We start from the raw sequence: 18,528 nt of genomic DNA on the forward strand, positions 1-18,528 counted from the left end.
ACGTTTATTTAATTAATTTTATTAGCATAAACGTAAATTTTTTAAAAATTATTTTCCAATTTTTTCTCAATAAACGTGGATTTTTAAAACATTTCTTAATAAGCGTGCATTTAAAGATTTTTTTTCAATAAACGTGGTTATTTAAATTTTTTCTCAATTAACATGGATTTTTTAAAGAATTTTTTTTTTAATTTTGTCTCAATAAGCGTGGATTTTTTAAAGAGTTTTTTTTTAATTTTTTTTTCTAAATAAACGCTGAATTTCTAAGATTTTTTTAATAATTAATTTTTTTATAAACTTTGTTTTATTTTTTTACAAATTTGGATTTTTAATTTTTTTTTTCATTAAACGTGGACATTTGTTAAGGTTTTTTATTAAGCGTGGATTTTTTTAATGATGTTTTTAATATTTTTAATAACTGTGGATATTTTAAAATAATTTATCAGTAAATGTGGAATTTTTTAAAATTTTTAAGAAGCGTGGATTTTTTTATATATTTTTTTTCTAATAAACGCGGATTTTTATATTCTTCCTTAATACTGTTTTTTTTTTAATTTTTTTCTCAATAAACGTGGATTTTTATCTTTTCAATAAAGATTTTTTTTAAGTTTATACACATTTTTTGTTTTTTTTTTTAATTTCATACGCATAAACGTAATTTTTCTAAATATTTAAAAAAAAAATTCAATAAACGTGAATTTTTTTAATATTTCTTTTTATTTTTTTCTCAATAATGAAATTAAATTTTTAATTTTTTTTTAGTTTTTTTCCTCAATAAACGTGCTTTTTTTAATTTTTTTTAATTTGTTCTCAATAAACGTGTTTTTTTTAAAACATTTCCTAATAAGCGTGCATTTTTTAAAGATTTTTTTTTATTTTTTTTTTTCAATAAACGTGGTTATTTACATTTTTTCTCTATTAACATGGATTTTTTAAAGATTTTTTTTTTATTTTGTCTCAATAAGCGTGGATTTCTTAAAAAGTTTTTTTTTTAATTTTTTTCTAAATAAACGGGAATTTTTTTACTGAATAAATGTGGATTTTTTAAAAAGTTTTTTTAATTTTTTAAAGATTTTTTCTCAATAAACGTGATTTTTTTTAATTTTATACGCATAAACGTAATTTTTTTAAAGATTTAAAAAAAAATTTCAATAAACGTGAATTTTTTTAATATTTCTTTTTATTTTTTTCTCAATAATGAAATGAAAATTTTAATTTTTTTTTAGTTTTTTTCCTCAATAATCATAATTTTCTTAAAGATTTTTTTTAAATTTGTTCTCTATAAACGTGGATTTTTTAAAACATTTCTTAATAAGCGTGCATTTTTTAAAGATTTTTTTTATTTATTTTTTTTTTTTCAATAAACGTGGTTATTTGCATTTTTTTCTCAATTATCATGGATTTTTTAAAGAATTTTTTTATTTTGTCTCAATATACGTGGATTTTTTAAAGAGTTTTTTTTAATTCTTTTTTCTAAATAAACGGGGATTTTTTACTGAATAAACGTGGATTTTTTAAAAAGTTTTTTTTTTTAATTTTTTCTCAATAAACTGGATTTTTTAAAAAGTTTTTTTTTTAATTTTTTCTCAATACACTGGATTTTTTATTATTTTCTCAATAAACGTTAATTTTTTTATTTGTTCTCAATAAACGTAATGCTTTTTTAAATAAACTTGGATTTTTTAAAGAGTTTTTTTTTAATTTTTTCTCAATAAACGTGGATTTTTAAAAGGTTTGTTTTTAATTTTTTTCGCAATAAATGTGGATTTTTTAATTTTTTAAACGCGCATTTTTTGGAGAGTTTTTTTTTAAATTTTTTTCTCAATAACGCGCAGTTTTGTGAGTTTTTTTCTTTAACACACTCACTTTTCGGCTCACTTTTCGGCTTTTCCAAAGAAACACCAAAATCAAAATATTTTGCAACATGTCAGCAACGTATCAACTAAGAATTCATCGAATTCTGTGGGTTGAAAAAACATCACCACAGTTGCCTGTGAGGTTTTATTTTTTTAATTTTTTATCAATAAACGTGAATTTTTTAAATTTGTTTTTTCTCAATAAACTTGTATTTTTTATTTTTTCTCAATAAACGTAGATTTTTTATTTTACTCTGAATAAACGTGAATTTCTTATTTTTTTCAATAAACGTAAAGTTTTTTGAAAAATTTTTATAAAATCCTTGTTTATTGAAATATAATTCTTAAAAAATACTTCTTTATTGAAAAAATAATTTTAAAAAAATCGACGTTTATTGAAAAAACAATTTAGAAAAATCGACGTTTATTGAAAAAATAATGTTTAAAAAAATCCACGTTTACTAAAAAATAATTTAAACAAATCCACGTTTATTAAAAACATAACTTTTAAAAAGTCCACGTTTATTGAAATAATAATTTTTAAAAAGTCCTTTTATACTGAAAAAATAATTTTTAAATATCCTTGTTTATTGAAAAACGAGGTTTTTTTACTATTTTTTTTTTGTTCTCAATTAACGTGGATTTTTTATTTTTTATCTTTTTCTGAATAAACGAGAAATAAAGAAATGTTTCCTCAATAAACGTAAAGTTTTTAACGATTTTTTTAAAGTTGTTTCTCAATTTTTTTCAAAGTTTTCAATGTTTTACTTTTTTAATTTTTTATCAATAAATAAACGTGGATTTTTATTTTTTCTCAACAAACGTGAAGTTTTTTGAAAAAATAAATTTGAAAAATCCTTCTTTATTGAAAAAAGTAATTTTTAAAAAATCCACGTTTATTAAAAAATAATTTTTAAAAAATCCTTCTTTATTGAAAAAAGTAATTTTTAAAAAATCCACGTTTATTAAAAAATAATTTTTAAAAAATCCACGTTTATTAAAAAATAATTTTTAAAAAATCCACGTTTATTAAAAAATAATTTTTAAAAAATCCACGTTTATTAAAAAATAATTTTTAAAAAATCCACGTTTATTAAAAAATAATTTTTAAAAAATCCACGTTTATTAAAAAATAATTGAAACAAATCCACGTTTATTAAAATATAACTTTAAAAAAATCCACGTTTATTGAAAAATTATTTTTTAAAAATCCCTGCTTACTGAAAAAATGATTGTTAAAAAATCCTTGTTTATTGAAAAAATAATTTTTAAAAAGTCCTTGTTTACTGAAAAAATAATTTTTAAATATCCTTGTTTATTCAAAGTGGTGGAGGAGGATTTTTTATTATTTTTTTTTTTTTGTTCTCAATTAACGTGAATTTTTTTAATTTTTTTATCTTTTTCTGAATAAACGAGAAATAAAGAAATGTTCCCTCAATAAACGTGAAGTTTTTAACGATTTTTTGATTTTTTTCTCAATTTTTTTCAAAGTTTTATTTTTTTAATTTTTTATCAACGTGAATTTAATGAACGTGAATTTTATTTTTTTTTTTCAATAAACTTGAATTTTTTATTTTTTCTCAAATAAACATAGATTTTTTATTTTTATCTCACTAAACTTGAAGTTAGAAGCTAGTTTATTGAAAAACAAGTTTTAAGAAATCCTTCTTAATTGAAAAAATTATTTTTAAAAAGTCGACGTTTATTAAAAACATAACTTTTAAAAAAATCCACGTTTATGAAAAAATAATTTTAAAAAAATCACTGCTTACTAAAAAATAATTGTTATAGGATTTTTTTATTATTATTTTTTTGTTGTTCTCAATTAACATAGAATTTTTTATCTTTTTCTGAATAAACGAGAAATGAAGAAATGTTCAACAAACGTGATGTTTTTAACGATTTTTTGTAATTTTTTTCTCAATTTTGTTCAAAGTTTTATTTTTTTAATATTTTATCAATAAACGTGAATTTTTAAAATTTGTTTTCTCAATAAAATATTTTTATTTTTTCTCAATAAACGTAGTTTTTTTATTTTTTCTGAATAAACGTGGATTTTTTAATTTTTTTCTCAATAAAACTTGAAGATTTTTTTTAATTTTTTTCCCAATAAACGTGGATTTTTAATTTTCGTTCTCAATAAACAGGGATTTTTTAATTTCTTGTCAATAAATTTTTTTCTAGATTTTTTTATTTTTTTTTTTCTTAATAATCGTTCTTTAAAGATTTTTTTTCTCAATAAACGTGAATTTTTTAAAGATTTTTTTCATTTATTTTTTTTTTTTTTTAAATAAACGTGGTTATTTAAATTTTTCTCAATTAACATGGATTTTTTAAAGATTTTTGTGACGGTGTATGTATGTGTGCAATATCTCTGATATGTTATCACCCAGCAACATTTAAAGGAAGGGGTTCTTTGCGATGACGTGATTTCATGTCATCTTTTGCATTGGTTCAAAGGAAGTCGTAAAAAATCCGATCTTTTCATTAGGATTTGAACCAATGCAAAGGAAGTCGTTAAAGATCCGATCATTTCATCAGTATTTGTACCCATTCCATCGATCCAATATAGATGATGTTTGTGTTTTTATGTACACATCTGTTTATTTTAATTTTGGTATGTTCCAGTACTGCAAGAATCTACTAATTTTTACTATTTTTTCCCGATAACATAAAGGAAAAATTGTTATCGTAGTAAAAATTAGTAGATTCTTGCAGATTCTGAAACAGATCAAAGCCGCTAGAACTGTCGTCGTGATGTTGCCTTACATTTCCTGCATATCAGACAACTAAAACTTCCAAACAATTGGTATTGTATGAAGCTCTAAATGTCTGCAATAAAAATGAAGTCCCAATCATCGAGCTAAAAATAGAATCGGACTTCACAAATTGCTATTTTAAAAGTTCCCTTGTCTGTTCTAAATCTGACATAGAACGAAATCAATAAAATCTCGCTTCTTGAAATTTGAAAAATATTCCGAAACGCGAAAGGAACAAGAATCTGAAAATAAAGAAGAAATGACATTTGGAAAGAAACAATTAAAAATAAATTAATAAAGCATAAATGATATTTTCCAGAAAAAGTCTCTCCTCCCCGTTCGTTACATTTTGTTCTTAGAGATCCCTAAAGCAAGTCGGGTTGTAGATCCCTAAATATTTTCGTCACTAAACAAAAGAGTATAAATTTCCAAAATGTTGTTATAAAATAACAAAATTATAAAATAAAAGTAATTTACGAAATAAAAATACTTAAAGGAGTGCATGGCTAAATCTGAACTGGTGATGGGAAGATAATAGAAAAAACCTTTTGTAAGATGAAAGAATATCAGTTGCGGAGAACGGAGGAAGTAATCTTTTGCGTTGCAGCGCTGGTGATTACATTGCAATTTTGGATGTAAACCTTTTGCTGATCAATTAATTGTAGTTATTTCGTGAATTCGTTTTAATTAATAAAGAGTTTTGTTTGTCCATATTTCAATAGAGCATTCCCATTTTCCAAACAAGACATGAAAATTTCATGTCAAGGGGTTGGTGAAAATGACATGTCAAAGCATTGGTTAAAATGAGATGTCAATGAATGGGTTAAAATGACATGCCAAAGCATTGGTGAAAATGACATGTCGATGCATTGGTTAAAATGACATGCTTAGGATCCAAAAAAGAACGTCATCTTTTGGGGGTCACGCTCATATAAAATTCATGAGTGAAAATGACAAAAAGATGACATGCCAGATCACTTGCACCCATGATTCAACTCATGATTTTTCATCGAAGATTTTACTGGGTAGCCATCTCTAAGTTGTTTTTCAATAAACGGGGATTTTTAAAATAACTTTTATTAATTTGTTCACTAATAATAGTGGATTTTTAAAAGAATTTTTATGAGTGCTTTTTCACTAATAAAGATGGATTGTTTAAAGATTTGTTTAAACTTTCCTCAATAAACGTATATTTTTAAAGAGTTTTTTTAATTTTTAAAGAGTTTTTAAGTAAAGGTGGTTTTCAATTCTTTTTCTCAATAATTGTGGATTTGTAAAATCTTTTTTAAATAAAAACTGGATTTCTTTAAGATTTTTTTAATAAACGCTGATTTTTTAAAGATTTTCTCTAAATTTTCTTTTAATTTTTTCTGAATAAACTTGGATTTTTTTAAAGATTTTGTTTAATAATGTTTCCCAATAAATGTAGATTTTTTTTAAATTTTTTTTTTTAATAAATGTGGATTTTTAATGATTTTTTTCAATAAGCACGGGTTGTTTCGGAATTGTCTTAAATAAACTTAAAATGACCTCATTTTACTGCCATCTCAAAGGCTGCAAAAATCCCAACAAATAATTCCCACCTATCGTTCCAATCACAATCCACTGTAAGAGGGAGTAGGGAGCCAAAATGAATTCCTCTTAAACAAAAAAACCCCATCCAAGTGAAACAAAAGTGAAAAAACTGTGACTTACTCAAAGGTGTTGGCGTGTTTATTTTTGTAGTCGTGCTCCATTACCCCACACTTAAAGCTGATGAAAAACAACGACACATTACAAGACATGGAAAACAAAGGTACAACGTCATCCTTGTTGATCCTCTTACCAGATGCTATCATTAATGTTGAGCTTGCTTTGCCTTAGCCTATGACAAGCGGCAGGCGCAAGTTAAGCCAACACACATTTGACCAAAACAGCAACAACAACATCTGTCTCGCTGTGTGTCAGCATCTGGAAACGTCATTCTCATTTAAGCCCCCATATGCGCCTGAACGCCTTCTGATTTGGGCTTCACTTTCCGCCTTTTATTAAAAGCAAAACAAATATCGAGAAAGTGAATAAGTCAAGAATAACAAAAATGAAAAATATCACCCAAGATCCAGGTTTATTGAAAAAATAATTTTTAAAAAATCCACGTTTATTGAAAAAATATTGTTTAAAAAATCCACGTTTATTGAAAAAATATTGTTTAAAAAATCCACGTTTATTGAAAAAATATTGTTTAAAAAATCCACGTTTATTGAAAAAATATTGTTTAAAAAATCCACGTTTATTGAAAAAATATTGTTTAAAAAATCCACGTTTATTGAAAAAATATTGTTTAAAAAATCCACGTTTATTGAAAAAATATTGTTTAAAAAATCCACGTTTATTGAAAAAATATTGTTTAAAAAATCCACGTTTATTGAAAAAATATTGTTTAAAAAATCCACGTTTATTGAAAAAATATTGTTTAAAAAATCCACGTTTATTGAAAAAATATTGTTTAAAAAATCCACGTTTATTGAAAAAATATTGTTTAAAAAATCCACGTTTATTGAAAAAATATTGTTTAAAAAATCCACGTTTATTGAAAAAATATTGTTTAAAAAATCCACGTTTATTGAAAAAATATTGTTTAAAAAATCCACGTTTATTGAAAAAATATTGTTTAAAAAATCCACGTTTATTGAAAAAATATTGTTTAAAAAATCCACGTTTATTGAAAAAATATTGTTTAAAAAATCCACGTTTATTGAAAAAATATTGTTTAAAAAATCCACGTTTATTGAAAAAATATTGTTTAAAAAATCCACGTTTATTGAAAAAATATTGTTTAAAAAATCCACGTTTATTGAAAAAATATTGTTTAAAAAATCCACGTTTATTGAAAAAATATTGTTTAAAAAATCCACGTTTATTGAAAAAATATTGTTTAAAAAATCCACGTTTATTGAAAAAATATTGTTTAAAAAATCCACGTTTATTGAAAAAATATTGTTTAAAAAATCCACGTTTATTGAAAAAATATTGTTTAAAAAATCCACGTTTATTGAAAAAATATTGTTTAAAAAATCCACGTTTATTGAAAAAATATTGTTTAAAAAATCCACGTTTATTGAAAAAATATTGTTTAAAAAATCCACGTTTATTGAAAAAATATTGTTTAAAAAATCCACGTTTATTGAAAAAATATTGTTTAAAAAATCCACGTTTATTGAAAAAATATTGTTTAAAAAATCCACGTTTATTGAAAAAATATTGTTTAAAAAATCCACGTTTATTGAAAAAATATTGTTTAAAAAATCCACGTTTATTGAAAAAATATTGTTTAAAAAATCCACGTTTATTGAAAAAATATTGTTTAAAAAATCCACGTTTATTGAAAAAATATTGTTTAAAAAATCCACGTTTATTGAAAAAATATTGTTTAAAAAATCCACGTTTATTGAAAAAATATTGTTTAAAAAATCCACGTTTATTGAAAAAATATTGTTTAAAAAATCCACGTTTATTGAAAAAATATTGTTTAAAAAATCCACGTTTATTGAAAAAATATTGTTTAAAAAATCCACGTTTATTGAAAAAATATTGTTTAAAAAATCCACGTTTATTGAAAAAATATTGTTTAAAAAATCCACGTTTATTGAAAAAATATTGTTTAAAAAATCCACGTTTATTGAAAAAATATTGTTTAAAAAATCCACGTTTATTGAAAAAATATTGTTTAAAAAATCCACGTTTATTGAAAAAATATTGTTTAAAAAATCCACGTTTATTGAAAAAATATTGTTTAAAAAATCCACGTTTATTGAAAAAATATTGTTTAAAAAATCCACGTTTATTGAAAAAATATTGTTTAAAAAATCCACGTTTATTGAAAAAATATTGTTTAAAAAATCCACGTTTATTGAAAAAATATTGTTTAAAAAATCCACGTTTATTGAAAAAATATTGTTTAAAAAATCCACGTTTATTGGAAAAATATTGTTTAAAAAATCCACGTTTATTGAAAAAATATTGTTTAAAAAATCCACGTTTATTGAAAAAATATTGTTTAAAAAATCCACGTTTATTAAAAAAATATTTTTTAAAAAATCCACGTTTATTGAAAAAATATTGTTTAAAAAATCCACGTTTATTGAAAAAATATTGTTTAAAAAATCCACGTTTATTGAAAAAATATTGTTTAAAAAATCCACGTTTATTGAAAAAATAATTTTTAAAAAATCCTTGTTTATTGAAAAAATAATTTTTAAAAAATCCTTGTTTATTGAAAAAATAATTTTTAAAAAATCCTTGTTTATTGAAAAAATAATTTTTAAAAAATCCTTGTTTATTGAAAAAATAATTTTTAAAAAATCCTTGTTTATTGAAAAAATACTTTTTAAAAAATCCTTGTTTATTGAAAAAATAATTTTTAAAAAATCCTTGTTTATTGAAAAAATAATTTTTTAAAAAATCCTTGTTTATTGAAAAAATAATTTTTAAAAATACGACGTTTATTGAAAAAATTATTTTTAAAAAATCCACGTTTATTGAAAAATAATTTCTAAAAAATCCACGTTTATTGAAAAAATAATTTTTAAAAAATTGACGTTTATTGAAGAAATAATTAAAAATATAAAAAAATAATTTTTAAAAAATCCTTGTTTATTGAAAAAATAATTTTTAAAAAATCCTTGTTTATTGAAAAAATAATTTTTAAAAAATCCTAGTTTATTGAAAAAATAATTTTTAAAAAAATCCACGTTTATTGAAAAAATAATTTTTAAAAAAATCCACGTTTATTGAAAAAATAATTTTTAAAAAATCCACGTTTATTGAAAAAATAAGTTTTAAAAAAATCCACGTTTATTGAAAAAATAATTTTTAAAAAAATCCACGTTTATTGAAAAAATTATTTTTAAAAAAATCCACGTTTATTGAAAAAATTATTTTTAAAAAAATCCACGTTTATTGAAAAAATAATTTTTAAAAAATCCACGTTTATTGAAAAAATAATTTTTAAAAAAATCCACGTTTATTGAAAAAATAATTTTTAAAAAATCCACGTTTATTGAAAAAATAATTTTTAAAAAATCCACGTTTATTGAAAAAATAATTTTTAAAAAAATCCACGTTTATTGAAAAAATAATTTTTAAAAAAATCCACGTTTATTGAAAAAATAATTTTTAAAAAATCCACGTTTATTGAAAAAATAATTTTTAAAAAATCCTTGTTTATTGAATAAATAATTTTTAAAAAATCCTTGTTTATTAAAAAAAATAATTTTTAAAAAATTCTTGTTTATTGAAAAAATAATTTTTAAAAAATCCACGTTTATTGAAAAAATATTTTTTAAAAAATCCACGTTTATTGAAAAAATAATTTTTAAAAAATCCACGTTTATTGAAAAAATAATTTTTAAAAAATCCACGTTTATTGAAAAAATAATTTTTAAAAAATCCACGTTTATTGAAAAAATAATTTTTAAAAAATCCACGTTTATTGAAAAAATAATTTTTAAAAAAATCCACGTTTATTGAAAAAATAATTTTTAAAAAAATCCACGTTTATTGAAAAAATAATTTTTAAAAAATCCACGTTTATTGAAAAAATAAGTTTTAAAAAAATCCACGTTTATTGAAAAAATAATTTTTAAAAAAATCCACGTTTATTGAAAAAATTATTTTTAAAAAAATCCACGTTTATTGAAAAAATTATTTTTAAAAAAATCCACGTTTATTGAAAAAATAATTTTTAAAAAATCCACGTTTATTGAAAAAATAATTTTTAAAAAAATCCACGTTTATTGAAAAAATAATTTTTAAAAAATCCACGTTTATTGAAAAAATAATTTTTAAAAAATCCACGTTTATTGAAAAAATAATTTTTAAAAAAATCCACGTTTATTGAAAAAATAATTTTTAAAAAAATCCACGTTTATTGAAAAAATAATTTTTAAAAAATCCACGTTTATTGAAAAAATAATTTTTAAAAAATCCTTGTTTATTGAATAAATAATTTTTAAAAAATCCTTGTTTATTAAAAAAAATAATTTTTAAAAAATTCTTGTTTATTGAAAAAATAATTTTTAAAAAATCCACGTTTATTGAAAAAATATTTTTTAAAAAATCCACGTTTATTGAAAAAATAATTTTTAAAAAATCCACGTTTATTGAAAAAATAATTTTTAAAAAATCCACGTTTATTGAAAAAATAATTTTTAAAAAATCCACGTTTATTGAAAAAATAATTTTTAAAAAATCCTTGTTTATTGAAAAAATAATTTTTAAAAAATCCTTGTTTATTGAAAAAATAATTTTTAAAAAATCCTTGTTTATTGAAAAAATAATTTTTAAAAAATCCACGTTTTTTGAAAAAATAATTTTTAAAAAATCCACGTTTATTGAAAAAATAATTTTTAAAAAATCTTCATTATTGAAACAAGGATTTTTTATTGAAAAAAGTAATTTTTAAAAATATTTTTGATTTTTCTTTTATTTTTTTTTTTAATTTATTTAACCCCTTTTTCTTCTCAACCGTTTAGAAATTGTTTTATTTGTTTTCCAACTACGATTCATATCACTTAAATATTTTCGTTTGACTTGTGTGTTTTTTCTGGCCGTTTCCTCAGGAATTTTCAAATATCTTTGAACGAAAATGTACTTAGATGTCTCTGCCTTTGCTCTTCAGCTATGCTGCATTACTGAGGCTCTAGAGTACAGAAAATAAAAATAGTTGGCGTAGGCTTTTGAGAATAATATCAATCCTATTCCAAGGACAATTCAGTCAAAGTTCTTTGAAACGACAGGCATACCTTAAGTCCATTACGCACACAGTATTTGTTAGTTTAAATGTATTTTCCAGAAGTTGTTGTGATATTGGGTATCTCCCCACCACGACAAGAGATGCCAAAAGCTTGAGAGAAGTTTGCCAAACTAAGCAAAGGGCTAGACATTTGTTTAGCCACTATCATCATCATCATCGTCGTTGGTACCTACGAGGCAATGTGGTAACGTGTTGTTATGTTTTGCCATAGTTTGGCATGTTTACCCGTGAGTAGTTTATCAGTTGATGTCACATTGTCAGACAGTTTGAAGTTTAACAAGTTGTCAATGTAACACATGTGTGTCGCGAACCAAATTGTGCCCTGTTGTTGGATTTTTTTCTCTCCAGGAATTGCGTAGTACGTCCACAGGAAAAGGAAAAAATGCATCAATATTAGCTTACCCACTAATGTGATAATTCCTGAGAATATGATACTGGCTTATGTTGAAAATCTACTGCCACAACCAATGAAATGTGATATTGGTTTGCCGCGGAGACCAGAGGACCAAGAGGAAAACTACTTTAGCTACAATATTTGTTTAATTAAAGTTCTTTTTTTGTGAGCTGGGAAGACTTTCGATAAGTCAATGTCAGATGGAGATACATTTTTTGGATAATGAGAATTTTTTTTATTTTTTTAAAGTAAAAAAATGTGGCAAACAATTTACCTCTTCTCTATAAGCCCCCTATATAATTCGCATTTAGTTCCCTCAACTCAAGTCACTTGAAAATCTGACACGGATGAACATGATTTTCATTGCTTTGAATATTACCTTCCCCACAGTTAAATTATAGTGTGATTTCTTTTACAAATAAAATATCTCTTAAAATTTCGTTTATTACACAACATTTGTCATTATGAGCGCTTTATGAAAGTGTGTGTGTGTGTGTCTCTGCGAACGCATGTGTGGTTTCCATGACTTATCGCCGGTTATCACACGAGTAAAACTATGATAAACATTATTTTCCATTTCTCCGGCACTTTCTTTATACACCTCTTCCACTTCTTCTTCAGTGTTTTTTTTTTTTCACGTCATTTAATTAAATCTATGGGCCATTCAAAAGTTTCATAGCCAAGCTGAGTCCCTCCAAACATGCAAAGAAATTAAACCACCACCACACAAAAGTGGCAAAATAAAATGTCATTAAAAAAAAAAAACTTTAATTAAATTTCTTTTGTTAGAAAATGAATCACGGTGAACATTAATCTTTGTTGACATTTAACAAAAACATACAGCAAATCACAAACAAATGAAAGAAAAAAGCAAAAACAAAAACCAAGAAAAAAGTAATTAAATTTATGCTTTATACATTTGCAACAACAACAGAAAATATATGCCATTTATTATTGTTATTGTAATGTAGAGATTTAAATAACAGCAATAATAAATAAAAGATTTAAGACACAAACATGCATTGAATACCTGCAATTAAAGATATGAGAGTCAGAGAAAGAGAACAAGAGAATGGGATCAATTTGAAGATGAAGGTGTTCAATAAATTAATTAATGAAAGATTTAAGACACAAACCTACGTTACACAATATTTCACTACATATGAGAGAGAGAGAGAGAAAAATATTACAAGAGAGTTGGTTATCTGTTAGCATCCAATGACCAAACGAAAGACTTAAGACACAAACTAAAAATTCAGAAAACAAAACTAAAGAAAAAATATTCTTTAAAAATCCACACTAAAGGAAAAAATAGTCTTAAAAATCCAAATTAAAGGTAAAAATATTCCTTAAAAAATCCACTCTAAAGGAAAAAATATTCCATAAAAAAATCAAGAAAAAAAAATATTCCATAAAAAATCCACGTTAAAGGAAAAATATTCCTTAAAAAATCCACGCTAAAGGAAAAAATATTCCATAAAAAATCCACGTTAAGGGAAAAAATATTCCATAAAAAATCCACGTTAAAGGAAAACATTTTTTAAAAATTATTTTTCCATAAACGTGGATTTTTTAAAAATTATTTTTCCATAAACGTGGATTTTTTAAAAATAATTTTTCCATAAACGTGGATTTTTTAAAAATAATTTTTCCATAAACGTGGATTTTTTTTAAAAATAATTTTTCCATAAACGTGGATTTTTTAAAAATAATTTTTCCATAAACGTGGATTTTTTAAAAATAATTTTTCCATAAACGTGGATTTTTTAAAAATAATTTTTCCATAAACGTGGATTTTTTAAAAATAATTTTTCCATAAACGTGGATTTTTTAAAAATAATTTTTCCATAAACGTGGATTTTTTAAAAATAATTTTTCCATAAACGTGGATTTTTTAAAAATAATTTTTCCATAAACGTGGATTTTTTAAAAATAATTTTTCCATAAACGTGGATTTGTTAAAGAATAATTCTTCAATAAACGTGGATTTTTTAAAAATAATTTTTCCATAAACGTGGATTTTTTAAAAATAATTTTTCCATAAACGTGGATTTGTTAAAGAATAATTTTTCCATAAACGTGGATTTTTTAAAAATAATTTTTCCATAAACGTGGATTTTTTAAAAATAATTTTTCCATAAACGTGGATTTTTTAAAAATAATTTTTTCATAAACGTGGATTTTTTAAAAATATTTTTTTCAATAAACGTGGATTTTTTAAAAATTATTTTTTCAATAAACGTGGATTTTTTAAAAATAATTTTTCCATAAACGTGGATTTTTTAAAAACAATTTTTCCATAAACGTGGATTTTTTAAAAATAATTTTTCCATAAACGTGGATTTTTTAAAAATAATTTTTCCATAAACGTGGATTTTTTAAAAATAATTTTTCCATAAACGTGGATTTTTTAAAAATAATTTTTCCATTAACGTGGATTTTTTAAAATTAATTTTTCCATAAACGTGGATTTTTTTAAAATAATTTTTTCAATAAACGTGGATTTTTTAAAAATTATTTTTTCAATAAACGTGGATTTTTTAAAAATTATTTTTTCAATAAACGTGGATTTTTTAAAAATTATTTTTTCAATAAACGTGGATTTTTTAAAAATTATTTTTCCATAAACGTGGATTTTTTAAAAATAATTTTTCCATAAACTTGGATTTTTTAAAAATATTTTTTCCATAAACGTGGATTTTTTTAAAAATATTTTTTCCATAAACGTGGATTTTTTAAAAATTAATTTTCCATAAACGTGGATTTTTTAAAAATTAATTTTCCATAAACGTGGATTTTTTAAAAATTAATTTTCCATAAACGTGGATTTTTTAAAAATTAATTTTCCATAAACGTGGATTTTTTAAAAATTAATTTTCCATAAACGTGGATTTTTTAAAAATTAATTTTCCATAAACGTGGATTTTTAAAAATTAATTTTCCATAAATGTGGATTTTTTAAAAATTAATTTTCCATAAACGTGGATTTTTTAAAAATTAATTTTCCATAAACGTGGATTTTTTAAAAATTAATTTTCCATAAACGTGGATTTTTTAAAAATTAATTTTCCATAAACGTGGATTTTTTAAAAATTAATTTTCCATAAACGTGGATTTTTTAAAAATTATTTTCCATAAACGTGGATTTTTTAAAAATTAATTTTCCATAAACGTGGATTTTTTAAAAATTAATTTTCCATAAACGTGGATTTTTTAAAAATTAATTTTCCATAAACGTTGATTTTTTAAAAATTAATTTTCCATAAACGTGGATTTTTTAAAAATTAATTTTCCATAAACGTGGATTTTTTAAAAATTAATTTTCCATAAACGTGGATTTTTTAAAAATTAATTTTCCATAAACGTGGATTTTTTAAAAATTAATTTTCCATAAACGTGGATTTTTTTAAAATTAATTTTCCATAAACGTGGATTTTTTAAATATTAATTTTCCATAAACGTGGATTTTTTAAATATTAATTTTCCATAAACGTGGATTTTTTAAATATTAATTTTCCATAAACGTGGATTTTTTAAAAATTAATTTTCCATAAACGTGGATTTTTTAAAAATTAATGCATCTAAATCTAATCTAATCTAATTAATGCATCATAATCATTAATGCATCTAAATCTAAAGTGATGGTGTTTAATGGAGCTTTAAACTCAAATGATTGCTTTATTTTGAATGATGCTGTTATATCTAAAGTAAACTGCTGTAGAATTCTGGGGTTCCATTTGGACGATGAATTATCCTTTCAGAATCATATAAGTAATGTAATTTCAAATGTAACATTTGCCTTGAGAAAACTGTATAACACAGGCTCAGACCTCCCATTGGAAATACGGAAGCGGTTAGCAATGACTCTGATAATGCCTCATATTATGTATGGCTTAGAAGTATATTCCGGCACCTCTTTGGAAAATATTGATCGACTGCGAATGTGTTTCAATCGTATTTTACGATACGTATACCGCTTAAACGTACGCGATCACGTCACTTCTTATGCTATTCAGTTTTTGGGGTGTACTTTTGATACTTTTATTAACTTGAGAATAATTTTACTTTTGTTCAAAATATTGAAGTTTGGGAACCCACCACACCTAGCATCAAAATTTGTTTTTGGTCCTTCTATTAGGGTCCATTCACTTTACTTACCCCGGTTTGCCACCTTAGTGATGCAAAGGTCTTTCATAGTGCGTTCCATTCGTTTGTGGAATAACAGTATTCCCTATGAGAATAGGGATTTCTCAATGTCTTTTGATAGATTCAAAAGACTAGCATTGCTGAGTATTTAGTGCAAGAATTTCTGTATTTTTCGTGTTAATGGTTTCTCTATTCCTCTTTAATTGAACTAATCTGATTTACTGGTATATATATTGTTGTTAAATCAGTTTCATCCGTAGTCGTGTTTTAGTAATTATTATTATTATAAATTAAAGTGAATTTGTAATTGTATTTTAAGTTTTCATAAAATGTGTCATATTTGTTAGAACTATCTTAATCAATTTCGGCCTTGATGGGCTTATGGATTAAGTAATAAATAAATAAATGAAATGAAATGAATTTTCCATAAACGTGGATTTTTTAAAAATTAATTTTTCCATAAACGTGGATTTTTTAAAAATTAATTTTTTCAATAAACGTGGATTTTTTAAAAATAATTTTTCCATAAACGTGGATTTTTTAAAAATAATTTTTCCATAAACGTGGATTTTTTAAAAATAATTTTTCCATAAACGTGGATTTTTTAAAAATAATTTTTCCATAAACGTGGATTTTTTAAAAATAATTTTTCCATAAACGTGGATTTTTTAAAAATAATTTTTCCATAAACGTGGATTTTTTAAAAATAATTTTTCCATAAACGTGGATTTTTTAAAAATAATTTTTCCATAAACGTGGATTTTTTAAAAATAATTTTTCCATAAACGTGGATTTTTTAAAAATAATTTTTCCATAAACGTGGATTTTTTAAAAATAATTTTTCCATAAACGTGGATTTTTTAAAAATAATTTTTCCATAAACGTGGATTTTTTAAAAATAATTTTTCCATAAACGTGGATTTTTTAAAAATAATTTTTCCATAAACGTGGATTTTTTAAAAATAATTTTTCCATAAACGTGGATTTTTTAAAAATAATGTTTCCATAAACGTGGATTTTTTAAAAATAATGTTTCCATAAACGTGGATTTTTTAAAAATAATTTTTCCATAAACGTGGATTTTTTAAAAATAATTTTTCCATAAACGTGGATTTTTTATTAATAATTTTTTAAAAATTATTTTTCCATAAACGTGGATTTTTTAAAAATTATTTTTCCATAAACGTGGATTTTTTAAAAATTATTTTTCCATAAACGTGGATTTTTTTAAAAATTATTTTTCCATAAACGTGGGTTTTTTAAAAATAATTTTTCCATAAACGTGGATTTTTTAAAGATAATTTTTCCATAAACGTGGATTTTTTAAAAATAATTTTTCCATAAACGTGGATTTTTAAAAAATTATTTTTCCATCAACGTGGATTTTTTAAAAATAATTTTTCCATAAACGTGGATTTTTTAAAAATAATTTTTCCATAAACGTGGATTTTTTAAAAATAATGTTTCCATAAACGTGGATTTTTTAAAAATAATTTTTCCATAAACGTGGATTTTTTAAAAATAATGTTTCCATAAACGTGGATTTTTTAAAAATAATGTTTCCATCAACGTGGATTTTTTAAAAATTAAAATTATTTTTTCGTTTAGCGTGGATTTTTTAAAAATTAAAATTATTTTTTCCTTTAGCGTGGATTTTTTAAAAATTAAAAATATTCTTTCCTTTAGCGTGGATTTTTTAAAAATTAAAAATATTCTTTCCTTTAGCGTGGATTTTTTAAAAATTAAAAATATTTTTTTTTAGCGTAGATTTTTTAAAAATTAAAAATATTTTTTCTTTTAGCGTGGATTTTTTAAGAAATATTTTTTCCTTTAACGTGGATTTGTTATGGAATATTTTTTCCCATATCGTGGATTTGTTATGGAATTATTTTTAAAAAATCCACGATTATATAAAAATTATTTTTAAAAAATCCACGATTATATAAAAATTATTTTTAAAAAATCCACGATTATATAAAAATTATTTTTAAAAAATCCACGATTATATAAAAATTATTTTTAAAAAATCCACGATTATATAAAAATTATTTTTAAAAAATCCACGATTATATAAAAATTATTTTTAAAAAATCCACGTTTATGGAAAAATTATTTTTAAAAAATCCACGTTTATGGAAAAATTATTTTTAAAAAATCCACGTTTATGGAAAAATTATTTTTAAAAAATCCACGTTTATGGAAAAATTATTTTTAAAAAATCCACGTTTATGGAAAAATTATTTTTAAAAAATCCACGTTTATGGAAAAATTATTTTTAAAAAATCCACGTTTATGGAAAAATTATTTTTAAAAAATCCACGTTTATGGAAAAATTATTTTTAAAAAATCCACGTTTATGGAAAAATTATTTTTAAAAAATCCACGTTTATGGAAAAATTATTTTTAAAAAATCCACGTTTATGGAAAAATTATTTTTAAAAAATCCACGTTTATGGAAAAATTATTTTTAAAAAATCCACGTTTATGGAAAAATTATTTTTAAAAAATCCACGTTTATGGAAAAATTATTTTTAAAAAATCCACGTTTATGGAAAAATTATTTTTAAAAAATCCACGTTT

Source organism: Musca autumnalis, unplaced genomic scaffold, assembly GCF_047663935.1.
Source record: "Musca autumnalis isolate F117 unplaced genomic scaffold, ASM4766393v1 scaffold_2, whole genome shotgun sequence".
In the NCBI taxonomy this organism is placed as follows: Eukaryota; Metazoa; Arthropoda; class Insecta; order Diptera; family Muscidae; genus Musca; species Musca autumnalis.